This window comes from Talpa occidentalis, unplaced genomic scaffold (genome assembly GCF_014898055.3).
Source record: "Talpa occidentalis isolate TD23 unplaced genomic scaffold, MPIMG_talOcc4v2.1 talOcc4.7, whole genome shotgun sequence".
NCBI lineage: Eukaryota > Metazoa > Chordata > Mammalia > Eulipotyphla > Talpidae > Talpa > Talpa occidentalis.
In genome coordinates, this window is record NW_023605083.1 from 83,439,292 (window position 1) to 83,454,874 (window position 15,583).

Genomic DNA, 15,583 nt, shown 5'->3' on the forward strand with positions numbered 1-15,583 from the left:
TATCAGGTACTATGACATTGTAGTGGGAAAGCAAATATGACAAATTCTTGGTGAGAATATGAATAAAATTGTTTGAAAGCCCAAATAAACAAATACTTCCAGGGAATAGTGAGGAAGAATGAAGAATAGCAATACGGGTCAATAAGGAAGTAAATATTTATTAGATTGAGAAGATTGGGCACAGAAAGTAGCATAATGAAAGGCATGCAGTGGCAAAACTAAATGGCGTGTTTGGAGAACCACAAGTGGTCTGGTATGGAGGGTAGCGAATGATGTATGTGCTAATCTAGAGATGAACCTAATGTGCCAAATTATAAAAAGTCTATGTTTCATTAATAGAGAGATACAATAGGAGATTAACAATTAAGCTGGGTTGGAGAGTCACAGGTCAATGTTTTTACCATCAAATCAGCATAAAAGTAGACCCAACATCTTTCAGAACAATTGTGATGATTATATGAGATTATATTTATGAAGTGCTCAGTACAGTGCATGTCCTCAATTATGACACAGTTGTTAACTATTAGCTAATGTCAGACTTTATCCTGCAACTCGTGGGGAAATAAGGACAAGTTTAATAAGAGTTAACATGGTCAGAAGTTTATTTTAAATAAAACTGCTAGAAGTATGAAAGACTAATGGGAGATGTCAGAAATCAGTTAAGTGGCTATCATGATTTTGAAATGAGAAATGATGAAGATCTAAATAAGAATGTCACAGGAGATGTCAAAGGAGGGAGCAGCTTTTCTCTGAGTACCAGAGATCAAAAAGAGGTTAATAAATTAAAGTCTGAAGAAAAGCAAACAAACAGTTTGAGCTTGTCAATAGTGGCACAGCACTAGAAATGATGAAGCAAAGCAATAATCATTCATCAGAAATGATGATAAAGAGTTTATTTTCACTAGCTAAGAATTCAGACCAGATGATCACTAAATCCAACTTCTAGATTACACTTAAATTACTTAACAAAGGTGATTTTATAAAGTCATTAACAACTGCTTATATTTGTAGAGAGCTTTATGACATCAAAGCACTCTCACTTGATTTTCTCAAATGCCCTATGATAGTCTGGGCATTTTCTTTTCTTTTTATATTTGTTTATAATCGAGTAATATTTTTTTAAAGATTTATTTATTCACGCATACAAGAGCTAGGGTACAGGCCAGAGACACAGGAGGGTGAGAGGATTCACCAGAGACAGAGTGTGGAGCAGAACAGGCAGACAGACTGAAAGCACTGCTGAGGGGAGCAGCAGGCGCAACAGGAGAGGTCTACCGCGCCATGAGTGTCTTTACTGAGAAACTGTAGATAAGTAGCCTCTCTGCCAGTTTCAATGCAAGACGGCAGGCACAGCTTTTAAATACATAATAGATTTTTTTTTTAAACTTTACGACTATAATAGGTTTTTTCTTCTCATTTCAAGTTTAACTCTTAGGCACTTGCACATTTAATATGAAGTAATTTATCTCCTTGTTTTGAAGAGTGGAATCTTGTTTCTGGAATGTAGAAATACTCTTCAAGCAAGAATGCAACGAAATATCACACACACACACACACACACACACACACACACACACACACACACACAGCTGTTGGATGCAAATCTGATGGGGAGATTAGTATTTCCCTGGTTGAGCCATGGTATTTTCAGTAACTAGTTGTTGGGAACTGAGAGATTAGCAGATGTGGACAGAGAAGGGGAATGAAAGAGATGGTAGGAACACAAATTTAGACAGCTGCAAAATTGGTGTGTAGGCTTATGTGGCATCTGACTCTCACTTCTAGGTGCACTAAGGAATACTCTCTCCAAAACATACTATAAATTAGTAAGACATACACATTTCAGTTGGGATCTTTGTTCAGTTCAGGCAAAAATAAAAATATACACCTTGCTGAAAACACAACTTGTTCCAATTTAATTTTGTCATCAACTATAGAAATAGGCAAAAGGTTCCTTTTGTCTCTTCTCTCTAGAGGATGCTAAGTAATACTTGGAAGGACAAGTTAAAATCAAAATATGGATTCTTCATTAATCCAGTGGTTCCAATTTTTTTTTTAAGATTTATTTATTTATTTATACAAGAACCAGGGTACAGGTCAGATGTGCGGGAGGGTGAGAGAGTTCACCCGAGACAGAGCAGGGAACAGAACAGGCAGACTGACTGAAACAAACTGCTTAGGGGAGCAGCAGGCGAGACAGGAGAGGTCTACCCTGTCATGTGGGTATCTCCGTGGCTAGTGGGGATCAAAACAGCACTGCAGAGGCTGCAGACAGCGTCATAGCGCTGCACTCAACCTGCTGCGCCACCAGGGAGGCCCTGGTTCTTTCTGTTGAATGAAAGTGGCTTTGGGAGAATAAGATAAGCAAAGGTAAAACCAGCACCTTCACAGCCACAAAATTACATGTCTTCACACTAGTAAAACCTCTTCTAGATGAATAGCTAGGTAATACAGAAGGCCTATTCCTAAGCCCAGAAAATGCAACTTTTATTCTGATATACTGTGACCTGGGATAAGCTGCCTTTAACTTCTTATCACCTTAATAACCCTTTCCTTTGAAAACAGATCAAGGGCCTCCCTGGTGGCGCAAGGGGTTAAGACACAGCACTTTGAAGCTATCTGCAGCCACTGCAGCACAAGTTTGAGCCCCACCCGGGGAGCTACCCACATGGCACAGCAGACCTTCCCTGACTCACCAACTGCCTTCCTCAGCAGTGTATTTCAGTCAATCCGCCTGTTCTCTTCCCCACTCTGTCTCTGGTGAATCCTCTCACCCCCACACCTCTGGCCTGTACCTCAGTTCTTATATGCATAAATAAGTAAATCTTTAAAAAAATAAAATAGGGCCTCCCCTGGTGGCTCAGGCGGTTGAACGCCGCGCTGTGAAGCTGTCCGCAGTCTCTGCAGCGCCGGTTCGATCCCGGCCGGCCAGCGAGGTTTCCACATGGCTCAGCAGACCTCTCCTGTCGTGCCCGCTGCTCCCCTCAGCAGTGTATTTCATCAGTCTGCCTGTTCTGTTCCCTACTCTGTCTCTGGTGAATTCTCTCACTGTCCCACACATCTGGCCTATACCCTAGTTCTTGTCTAATAAATTTTTTTTTAATTTTAAAAATAAATAAAATAAAAATAGATCAAGTCCTGTCTTTTACACAGTGAGAACTAAAATGCCAAAGGTAGAGGTATTTTAGTTTTTGGAAGAAAAAAGAAATTTAAATTATCACTAGCAATGTTTATGCTTCTCCCCTGAAGCAACTGGGGATGTTATCTACATCATTCCAATTAATTCTGCAAGAGGCATAAAATCTGATTTTCACTGAGGTCAGCAAATGATTATCAACCACTTTCTTTTTTTTTTTTTTTTTTTTAATAGAGGCATGTTTTTTCTTTCTTTCTTTCTTTCTTTCTTTTGTTTATACATGCACTGGGTACAGTCAGAAGCGCGGAGGGTGAGAGAATTCACCAGAGCCAGAGCGGGAGCAGAGCAGGCAGAAGGACCGAAGTACACTGCTGTCAACACCACTTTCTGAATGGGAAGAGTTAGGAATTGGTCATAGAAATTTATCTTTTATTTTTTTAAAAGATTTATTTATTTTTATACAAGAACTGGGGTACAGACCAGAGGTGTGGGAGGGCGAGAGTATTCACCAGAGACAGAGCAGGGAGCAGAACAGGCAGACAGACGGAAATACACTGCCAAGGGGAACAGCAGGCGAGACAGAGAGGTCTGCCACACCATATAGGTTTCTCCGTGGCCAATCGGGAATTGAACCCGTGCTGTAGAGGCTGCAGACAGCCCCACAGCACTGTGCTCAACCCGCTGCACCACCGGAGAGGCCCTGAAACTTATCTTTTAAACTGCTGTAATATTCAGTTGCTCTTCCACAGGAGGAAGGATAGGGAGAGGTAGGTACATTTCCCTACCAAACAGAATTTTGTGTGTGTGTGGAAGAACTGGAGTATAAGCCAGAGTTGGGGGCAGGAGGGTGTTAGAGGATTCACCAGAGAGAGAGCGGAAAGCAGAACAGGTGGATTTATTGAAATACACTGATAGGGGGAACAGCGAGCAACACAGGAGAGGTTTGCTGCACCGTATATGGGTTAGCTCCCTGGTGGAGGATCGAACTGAGATGGTGATAGTGCTGAGACTTAACCCCTAGGCCAGGGAATCCCCAAATAGGATTTAAAGAAATCTTCAACTTTAGGTCTATAATTTACAGTACACTTCTTTTATCACAACCTGACTTCAAAATTTAATTTTGGCCAACAGCTTTCTCTCATCATTATACACAGAGCCTAGGGCCTCCCTGTTAGTGCACGGGTTTAAGTCTCAGCGCTATCAAGCTATCTGGCTCCAGTCTGGGGAGCTAACCCACATGGCGCAACAGACCTCTCCTGTTTTATCCGCTGCTCGCCTCAGCAATGTATTTCAGTAGATCCACCTGTTCTGCTCCCTACTCTCTCTCTGGTGAATCCTCTCACACATACACCCCGCCCCCGCCCCTCTGGCCTACACCCCAGTTCTTGTATGCATAAATAAAATAAATCTTTAAAAAAAAAAACACATATACAGCCTAGTGTTCAAAGAGGGAACTGCTTTGGTGTAACAGTGTTTTGGTTTGGCTAGCTATAGCTTGCCCACATGTGATGAGTGATCTGTGCATACTATGGAGCCAGATTATGCCAACAAAGGAGACATGTCAGTATCAAGAGCTAGTTTATAATTTCCCTGGAAGAGTTCAATTCTCCAAAGGACCTATTGGTAACAGAGTTAAATCTTAAAATATTAAAACAAGGGCCTCCCTGGTGGCACAAGGCGTTAAGCACCTCACTTTAAAGCAATCCGAAGCCTCTGCAGCACGAGTTCAATCCCCGGCCGGCCAGGGAGCAACCCACATGGCAAAAGCAGACCTCTCCTGTCTCACCAGCTGCTCCCCTCAGCAGTTTATTTCAGTCAGTCTGCCTGTTCTGTTCCCCACTCTGTCTCTGGTGAATCCTCTCACTCCCCACATCTCTGACCTGTACCCCAGCTCTTGTATGCATAAATAAATAAATCTTTAAAAAATATTAAAACAAACTGTCTCAAGGCCATTAAAATGAGCTGGACTTTTCTAGGTCCAGTACTGATTTATAAACTACTTTTGATGACTCAGAAACTAAGCATAATTCCAGCTGGTGACTATCTTGCCCGCTGGTCTTTTGAAAGACCAGAGAAAGATAATATATATTTTTTAAAGATTTATTTATTTATGTACAGGCCAGAGGTGTGGGGGGGTGGGTGAGAGGATTCACCAGAGAAAGAGTGGGGAACAGAACAGGCAGACTGACTGAAATACACTGCTGAGGGGAGCAGAGGGCAAGTCAGGAGAGGTCTGCTGCACCATGTAGGTATCTCCCTGGCCTGGGATCGAACTCGTGCTGCAGTAGCTGTGGATATCTTCATAGGTTGCATCTTAACCCCTTGTGCCACCAGGGAGGCCCTGAGAAAGATAATATTGATAAAGCTAATAATGATAAATTTTAATCATTTTGTTCAACTAGAAAGCCCCATTTAAAAAGTAGAGGAAATTAAAGCTATTTCTTAAAAATGTGCCTTGCCAATACCTTGGGATTTTACCCATCTACATATTTTACCTATTTGCCCTTCTGCATGAATAATCAAATACTGATATTCTATGATCAGGAATGAACCCTCAACTAAAGTTATGCTCATACGTTGAATAAAGATGTCCTCTGCCCTTTTCAGCTAGCTGAAACGTAACAAACTTATGACTGAATTTGATCTATGATTAGATGCCCACTGCTCCCTCCCTGAGATTCATCTGAAGCCTCTAATTGGCCTTTCTTTTACATCTTTTATCCCTCCAACACCTCATTTGAACCTTCTTGACTAATAAAACCATCGTTGTCTTCACTGCTACAGAAAAACAACTCGGAACAGAGATTGGAAATTTGTAAATTATTTCTAATAGGGACCCTGAAATGCATTCTAGGAGAAAAAAAATAAATGTATTTGAAATCCAGAGGTGGGGGCCTCCCAGGTGGCGCAGCGGTTGAGCGCTGGGTTGCGAAGCTGCCCCCGGCCTCTGTGGCGCCGGTTCGATCCCCGGCTGCTCCCCGGCCACCGAAGGAGGGTCCCACATGGCGCGCAGACCTCTCCTGCCGCCCGCTGCTCCCCTCAGCAGTGTACTTCGGTCCTTCTGCCTGCTCTGCTCCCCGCTCTGGCTCTGGTGAATTCTCTCGCCCTCCCGGCTTCTGACTGTACCCAGTGCATGTATAAACCAACCAACCAAACAAACAACAAATAGATAAATAAGACATGCCTCTAGAAAATTAAAAAAAAAAAAAAATCCAGAGGTGGGAAGAATTCCGAGACCTGGGTTCTGGGACTAGCTTCACTACCAAATCACTAGGTCATCAAAATATTCTCAGGCAGTTGGTCTTCCCTTCCTCAGAGAAATGCCTGGAACTGTTATAGAGCAACCCCGATATTAAACGGGTTCCTGGCTGTGGTCCTCACCCGCGCGCTTTAAAGGACTTATGATATCTACTACAGACACACACAAAGTTAATAAAGGTTTATTTACAAGAGGAAGGAATAAGGAAATGTACAACTCAGGGAGAATAGGGAAATAAAGTCTTTAATGCGTCCTACCCATCCGACGACCTGGAAACCAAAGTCACTCCCAGAGCTGGCGGAGGCTCCGCGCTGGCCCAGAGCCCAAAATGGAGAGCCCAAAGCCCACGTGTCTGCCTTTTGTATCTGGCTGCTTAACCCCTCAGGTCCAGCCACCTTCCGGTGGTGGGGATTTGGAGTTCCCAGTGTCTTTGGCTTGACCTGGGGTGGGGGTGGAGTCCACAAAGCCTGTATGGAATTAGCTTTGGGACCGCCTAACAGAACCACTGTAAGAGACCACACTAGATGCAACTAATCCAAAAGTAAAATATTTATGTCAATACTGGAAATGATTCTTGGCTTAACCTTTTGTGACTTGTTATACAATCATACCCTACAATTCCTCATTTATTTATGCACACAAGAACTGGGGTACAAGCCAGAGGTGCAGGGGTCAGGGGTGGTGAGAGGATTGACCAGAGACAGAGTGGGGAGTAGCACAGGCAGACTGACTGAAATATGCTGCTGAGGGGAGCAGTGGGGAGACAGGAGAGGTCTGCTGCGCCTTGTGGGTAGGCTCTCTGGCCAGCCGGGGATCACACTTGTGCTATGCTGCAGGGACTGTGTATAGCTTCGTAGTGCTGCGACTCAACCCCTTGTGCCAGCAGGAAGGCCCCCAATTTTTCATTTAATTTCAAAGCTTAATATATACTCAAGGTACTAAAAGTTCCTTTGAACGAGGCTCAGGCTTTCAAGTCTCCCCTTTCTCCCCCTGTACAGTATATACATTTACAGACAACATGTCCAGATAAGCAAAATTCTAAGATCCATCCAAACAGAAGGGCTGATCAGTGTTCACAGAATGCTGACACAGAGAAAAAAGTTGGGAAAGGAAGCAAAGCCCTGGATTCTAAAATAAAATAAATGAACAAAATAAATGTTTGTTTTAAAACAAAACCAAACAAACAAAAAGATGGGCTTAAAGTTTATATCTAAAAGGCAACTCTGCTCTAAATGGCTGTGACAATCCCTTAAATACAGTATCAGACAGAGTCAAGGTAATTAATTCAGGGGACTCTTCCCCTTTCACTGGCAGATTGAACAGCTCTGAAGATAATCTCCTTCACTCTCCCAGGGCTCAGTTGGAAGATTCATTATTTATGCCCTTGATTGTTTACTCTGTCCTATTTTTCCATCCATCCAGGCCCAAGGGCAGTATTATCACTGGCCTGATTCCAAAAATGCGTATGTTAGTTCACTGCCTTACTAGTTACAAGACCAAAGATAACCAAACACAATGGTATCTTAATATTAAAGAATCCCACACATCACTCAATCCAAGAAAAAGTTAATGACAATGTTTTGGTAACCCAGGTTACCAGAAGCTAAATTATTTTAGATGAAGTAAAATATATACATCATTCTAATTTTTTTTTTTAAGCCACTTAACAGCATACGTGCACATCCAACAAGGGTTCTTGAAGGGCAGTATCATTAGAAAGGCAGCTCTGGTCCACAACTAGAGGAGACCTATAAACTATCGAGGATTAAACTGATTGAGATGCACTTTGCCTAGCAACCATTCATTAGGAAGAGTTCAGTAACTCACGAGTAATCAATTCCACATCTTTATCTGAGCTGTACACAGATAAGAGACTCTGCAAAGTCTTCTACCCTCAGGATTCAGGCTCACTGCAAACAACTTCCTCAAAAGACTCAGTTTCCTAGAGTCAAACCCTGAGGGAGTGGATGGTGCTTAAACACACAAACTATTGTCTCAGACACCTGGCTGACAAAGCTGAAAAGCTAAAAACTACCACCAGACACATCTCCATGTGAATGTATTCATTGTCTCTAAGTAAGTCTTTCATATTGAGAACAGCATTCCCCAGTCTTTTGCCACTAGTTATTTTCTCACCTTTGGGCAAGCTTTTTTCAATTCCAAACCTTACAACACTCAAGTTGATTATTAGGAGAACCAAACAATGCCAAGGGTCCAATCTTTTCCTTCATCTCCTCAAGGGGATCATTTTATACTTTCTAATGTGAATGGGGGATTGGGCTTGAGTCTCCCTTTAGAGAGAACATAGGGCCCTTTTTCTTAACACATTCCAAGCTGTGACTCACAAAACAAGCAGGATTCATAAAAACAGATTGCTAAAGAAAATTAGATCGGTTACTTTAACCTCAGCAGCACTCACTTCAATCTAAGAGATAATGGGAAGTCATGGCTTCATATAATTGTTTCCTTGCAGAGGACCAAATCTGAGGATTTCCATCCCCCTTAAACGATATTTGGAGATCAGTGTAAATACACCAATGATTAGTTCTATACATAGCCTTTTGTCTCCTGGGGAAAATTCTTTGGGGAAATCACCGCACCATGCAAAATATTGATTATACAAATCAGTTCAGATTTTCATAGAAATATAAAAAATTAAGTGAACAAAGTCTAAGAAAACTTCACAAAGCTGAATTAAGTCACCCATGGCAGACAAAAAAACCACCTAGTCAGGATACCAAACAGAAGGGCAACTTGTATTTTGTAGCAGCAGTTGAAGTAGTATATGCTTTAATATGGCCTCCAAGTGTTTTCCTTTGATTTGGTTTTGGTCTGTTCCTCAGGTTGCCATATTTTGTACATCAAAGTACAACTCTGTTTTCTACGCTAGCTAGAACAACCTTTCATACAGCGATTTTTAATAGTTCCTAACTTCGTGAGAAGTTAGGTTAAGACAAAATCTGGGCGATCCTCTTTACATTTCAATTTAAACATTATTTATGGACTCTTAAAGGACAAATGGATAACAAATTGAAACCCCAAATCCAACACAGGTTTACTGTGAAATTACTCTTGCACAATTCTAAGGTTACTTGAGGTTTGGAAAAAAAAAAAAAAACAGTATGATCTCTATAAATTTTCAACAACTGAGATTATTTCCTGTTCCATCATTCCTATTCTTCAGATTACTTGCTGTCACCCCAAACTGCTCCTTATTTGTTAGGGAGCCAATAAATCAATGCAACGAAAAAACACGAATCCATCAATAACTGAAAGACAGCTTCACATATCAATTCTGTCTTCAAAATTGGACTCCAGTCAGAACTACTAGAAACAACCTGGATAATAAGAATGAATTCCCAATCATTTCAATGAAATATTTACCATAGTGCTGCCCAAAAAATTATATTCTCTTTCCTTGTGCATTCGAGCTCTGTGCTGATCAACATCAAAGTAAATGTGGTCCAAACACCTTAGTTGACAATGCTCAGTATATCATGAATACTGCCACTCAACACACAGACACACCTTTGATTTCTACCATCACCAGTTTTGGGTTTTCTATCTTCAATTGATAACTTTCCCCAATCAATTAAAAATCTATAAAGAGATTCTTGATTTTGGCTGAAGATGAGTTCTGTGTCCTTTAGGAAGAAGGGATCCACCCCTAAGTTGTAGAAGCTAAAGAACTCAAAAGAGATAAATTTACATTGTAATGCTATAGACACCCAAGTTCATAAAGTCAGGGGGTGGGAACTGTTAAAGGTAAACAAATTAAAGTTCATCTGGACTATTTTTAATTTGGTTTTGGTTTTTGACCACGGAAACAAAATCCCTGGGAGACCCTAGGGATATAAGAAATACACTGAGAAACAGATAAGACTTCTAAGTTTCAGTCACGGCAAGGTAAGTTTGCCAAGACTCCTCCATAGCTGGGGTTTCTCCAAAAGGGCTGAGCAGTACACAAAGACGGTGACAATGTACTCGAGAAGACTTTAGCAGAGTTAACCGCTAATAACTATCAGGATTTCATTTAATTACCACTTGACGGGGGCTGCTCCCTCTTTCCTTTTAACATTGTTTTTGCTGATTAAGGCAGTCCCAAGTAGGAAAATGGTAAAGTCTTAATGGACACGGATGCAGCACAGTTTCAAAAACCCGCTCCTAGCTTGCAGTCACCCCACCCCCGCTTTTTCTTTTCTTTTTTCTTTCTTTTTTTTTTAATTTTGCGGTTTACTGCATCAGATGCCACACAAGAAAGAGCTCTTTTCTTCTGTTCTTTTTACTAAGCGACCGACATTGACACATCAGTAAAAAGGTAAGAGTCCTGAGTCTCCTTACCCTGCGTCAGGGTGAGAAGGCAGGGAAAGAAGAATGAAGGCTAGAATTAGAAATATCAACATAAACTGATGGGATGTGGTCCTCTTACTTCCCAATCCATTGCCCCTTTTCTCACAAGGTTAAGTCGGCTGAAGTCGGGGTTGCTTTGGAAAAAGCACACACACACCTTGAGCCCGGGAAGGGAGGCGAGGTTCGCTCCGCAGCGCTCCGTGGGGCTCCGGGATCCTCCCCGCCCGCCCGGGGCAGGCCAGCCCTCCTCGCCCCGCCCGGGAGCAGGACGGGAAGGTTCCGAGCAGGGGGAGGAGGCAGCGGCTGCTGGGGGCCAGGCTCGGAGCGCAGCCCTCGCCGGCGCCGACACCCCCTCCCCCAGCCGGCCGCGCTCACGCTCCGAGCCGCCGGAAGCCAGCCCCGCCCCCAACCCCAACCCGGCCCCCTGGAGCCCCCGCCCGCCCGCACAGCCAATGGCGAGCCAGGGAGCCATCAGAGCGACTCGCCGAACAGCCAACTGGCGAGGCCCACTGGGAGGTCAGCCGCCGGGGATAGGCCAGCTACCCGCGGCCTCGGCCCCGGCGCGGCTCCTCTTTGTTAGAGCTGCCCCCAGCTCTCCTGGCCCCCGCCCCAAAGCCGGGAGCCAGGCATCCCGCGGCCGTGCCAGGTGATGCCACCTCCTTTCTCCTGCTCCCCTGCCCACTCGCTGCCTGGGCACAAGGAGCGGCTCCCATCCAGGGGGGACAAGCCTGAGTGCCTCACACTTCCACAGTAGTAACCACCAGGAGACTCGCGACAGTAAAGAAATGCGCCCAGATCCCTGCCTCGCCCTTATCTTCTGATTAATCAACTGTCTCCCTCATAATCTTGTATAGATTTAAGTTTGCATATGAAATCCGCTGCACACATCAATGCATGCAGGCTGTCTGAAACTCCTGCTTTCCGGGACGCAGAAATTATGAGCTGGGGACCGCGCGGGGGAGAGCGTGAGGAGCTTACCGGGAAGGTATGTACGTACCTGGGCGGGAGTGGAGTGGAGGGGGCAGGGGTAAGGAGGAAGGGGATAAATCAAACCACTTGCAAAAAAACACAGCTCCAACCCCGCTCAGATACAAGATACCTACATCCAACTAAATCCAAGCCAACCATCCGTTCCCCTTTGCAGGTTTCAGTAACAATCAGGAGGCGAACGTCTAGGTCTTGTGCAAGTCATATACTTACTATTTGAAAAAACTCGTCAACTGCCAGGGCATCGCACTGACAAGTTGCATCAACTAATGCCACCATTTGGGACATAATACTCTAAGAATAGAATAAATACACTTTGTAGGATATTTTCTTAGCTACAGTGGTGCAGTACGTGGGGCATTAAAAAAATAAAATGGGGGGTGGGAAAGGTAAGCTATTACCTATGTTGTCATTTTAGTCCATAAAGTTTTTGTAGTTGATGTTAAATATCTATACCAAATTCTATAATCCCATTTAGTTCCCCAAATACAACTATGATTTAAAAAAAAAATACCTTAAGTTTTCTTTTGTGCTCAAAGCATTTCATATATATATATATATAAACCTTGGTCTTCTAGGAAGATGGAAAAAGAGCTGTGTCACAGGCCCATTTGTTTTACATAAAAGCAGATCATTTTCCTAACCCAAATTATAAGACACCAGCCTAAACAGATTTATAGAGGGACTTCAGTGGTGTTCCACAGTCTAGTGTTTAGTATGTTCCACATGAAAGGAACAAAATGTGAAAAAAAATATTTATTTTAAATTCTACCCACAAAAGTCTTCCCATTATCTAGTAGATGAGTCCAGTACTTCCCCATCTTGTCCTGATCCAAAACAAATATTCTCAAGCACACAAATGCAGCTACAACTCTCTTCTACATCATTTAGCAATTTTCTGGCAATTTCCACATTAAAATAACTAAACAATACTTCAAGAAGCTGTTATATTAAAATAGCTGACCTAAAAAATACTCTTGTGTAAGAGACATTTCTGTGTCAGTAGCTTCCTTCAGACTCTAGCTTTCTTTTTCTTTCTTTTTTTTTTAAAGATTTATTTATTTATTTATACGAGCACCGGGTACAGTCAGAAGCACGGGAGGGTGAGAGAATTCACCAGAGCCAGAGCGGGGAACAGAACCGGCAGACTGTCTGAAATGCACTGCTGAGGGGAGCTGTCGCGCCATATGGGACCCTCTCCCAGCGGCTGGGGATGGAACTGGTGCTGCAGAGGCTGCGGGCAGCTTTGCAACCCAGTGCTCAACTGCTGCACCACCGGGGAGGCCCCAGACTCTAGCCTTCTTGATAATGGCAGTTTTTTCCTTATAAAGCATTAAATAGAAACTAAAAAATTAAATCCTTCCAAGATGACTCCTGTACCAATTAATTTGCTAAGACATCAAAAACAAACATATCAGGCCTACCATTATTATCACAAATGTTCTTGACAACTGGATAATTCAGACAAACCATCTAATATCCACTTCTAAAATATAAATGAGGATCTCTCAGGAGACTTCAAATACCTTAGCTGAAATTAAAAAGTCAAATTCATCTTGCCTAAAGTATCTATACAGTCCAAGAAACTACAAAGGAATTTTATCTGTTTGATAAAAGATCAAAGGAAAGGCCAAACATTTCTTCCTAAATAGGAATTCAAGTCTAATTTCTCTTCATGTCCCTCAAATGTCCTTATTACCACTACCCTTACAGAGACCCTTAACATGTTTGATAACTGTAATTTTGTAGACTCCCTCATTCTTTCTGTATACTACTGCTTTTGTCCTTTGTTCTTCTCAAGAACAACAGAAGCAATTCAATCTATTGCTCATTTTCTTGGTACAAAGACCTGTGTCAGGACCAATGGATGGATGGATAGGTACATATCATCACAATATGTGAAACTGATATTTCTCCCATTTTTGCAAATTAAAGAAATTGAGGTTCAGAGATGGTCTGTCCTAGGTCACATAATTGGTAAATTGGTAAACAGAAGTCAGTATCAGAACTTGAAGTATTCTGGGGGCCTTCCTGGTGGTGCAAAGAGTTAAGTCTCAGCACTACCAACCTATGGCCAGCCACCGCAGCAAGAGTTCGATCCCTGGCCAGCCAGGGAGCTGACCCACATGGCACAGCAGACCTCTCCTGTCTTGCCTGCTGCTCCCCTCAGCATTGTATTTCAGTCAATCCGCCTGTTCTATTCCTCATTCTGTCTCTGGTGAATCCTCTCACCCTCGCCCCTGCAGCTCTGGCCTACCCCCTAGTTCTTGTATGCATAAATAAATAAAGTAAATCTTTGGAGAAAAAAAAAAACTTGAAATATTCTTGGCTCCAAGTCTAATCCAAAAGCTTTATGGTGGCTCTCTAGTACCTATGAGATCCAGTCAAGTTTCCACTCCAAGGTTATGATACACCCTGTAATTTGGTACCATCTTATGTTATCAAATTTACTCCCTTTCCTTAACAAGCTTTCTCCACCACAGACAGGCTGATCTGTTTTATCACTGACTGTGTGTCATAATCATCTACTTCTACTTTCTTGCCATGCTTTGTGCTGCTACAACCATTTCATTTAAATCCTACCCATTCTTCAAAGTGCAGCTCAAATCCACCTCCCTTGAGGAGTCTTCTTTGAGGCTATCAAAATTGTTCCTTTTCTGAATCACTATTACACAATTTAGTATTTAGGTGTTCTGTTTTCTAATAAGTAATGTTTTTCTAATTTAGACTGTAAATCTCTGTACTGTGTTTATCTTTGTATCTTCTTCCTTTCCAATTTTGTACAGTAAGGTATATATAGTTCAATTCAGCCTTCACTAAATATTTAGCCCAGTAAAGCTTATAGCAGAAGAATCCTCCAAGTGACCCACATTCTTACAACCGGAACCAAACCTGAAATTAGTAACCTGCTTCATTCATTTTCATCACAGAACAAATAACCAAGTTTGAACTCTGCCACTAAGTACTTATTCATTCTATGGACACACTGATAGAAGGAGTTTCAAGAAACCTGGTAATATTTCTTATCTAGGTATCAGTTATAATTTGGGGAAAATTACTGAGCTGCACATTTAGGTGCACTTTTATATATGTATATTATATCTCAATGAAAAGTTTTAAAATGACAAATTTTCAATTACATTATAATCACATTAATTTTAAGCAATATGAGTATTACTTTTTTACGTTTATGTTTATTTATTAATGCACACAAGAACTGGGCCAGAAGGGGAGGATTTCCCAGAGACAGAGTGAGGTGCAGAACAGACAGAGCTACTAAAATACACTGCTGAGGAGAGTACTGGGTGAGACAGGAGAGGTCTGCTGCGCCATGTGGGTTAGTTTCATGGCCGGGGATGGAACTCAGGGTTCAGTGGCTGGCGATAGCTAACAGCACTGAGGCTCCCTGTATCACCAGGGAGACCCTACATATCCCTTTTTTAAAAATAGTTTTTACACTTTCTAAGTTGATGTCTTACTTCTGTAATTAGTAAACAACATTAAAGCATAAACACAATATAAAACACAACATTAAAACATAAAACACAGAGATAAAAGGAAAATATGAATGGTTTAAGTAACATCCATCTAGCCTGATCATTGTTCCTCCTCCATATTTCTTGGGTAGTCTATCATGCAAATTTCCCATATATTTTTAACAAGCAAAAAAAAAAAAAATAATTTACTCCTATCAGAACAAACATACAGGCCTCCCTGGTGGCGCAGCGGTTGAGCGCTGGGCTGCGAAGCTGCCCACAGCCTCTGCAGCGCCGGTTTGATCCCCGGCCGTCGGCGAGGGTTCCACATGGCACGTAGACCTCTCTTGCCACCCGCTGCTCCCCTCTGCAGTG

General features: G+C 42.4%; 1 protein-coding gene across 2 annotated transcripts in view; it reads right to left on the minus strand.

The window, feature by feature from the left end:
- Positions 1-15,583, minus strand: part of FAM222B (family with sequence similarity 222 member B) — a 74,952-nt gene that overhangs the window by 30,351 nt on the left and 29,018 nt on the right. The window contains exon 1 of one of the 2 annotated variants that reach the window (XM_054689839.1): positions 10,903-11,146. The exons of the other annotated variant lie outside the window; for it this stretch is intronic. The gene's annotated coding sequence lies outside the window, so the exon portion shown is untranslated. Of the gene's footprint in view, positions 1-10,902; positions 11,147-15,583 lie in introns of those variants that run through there. 2 annotated transcript variants of the gene reach the window in all.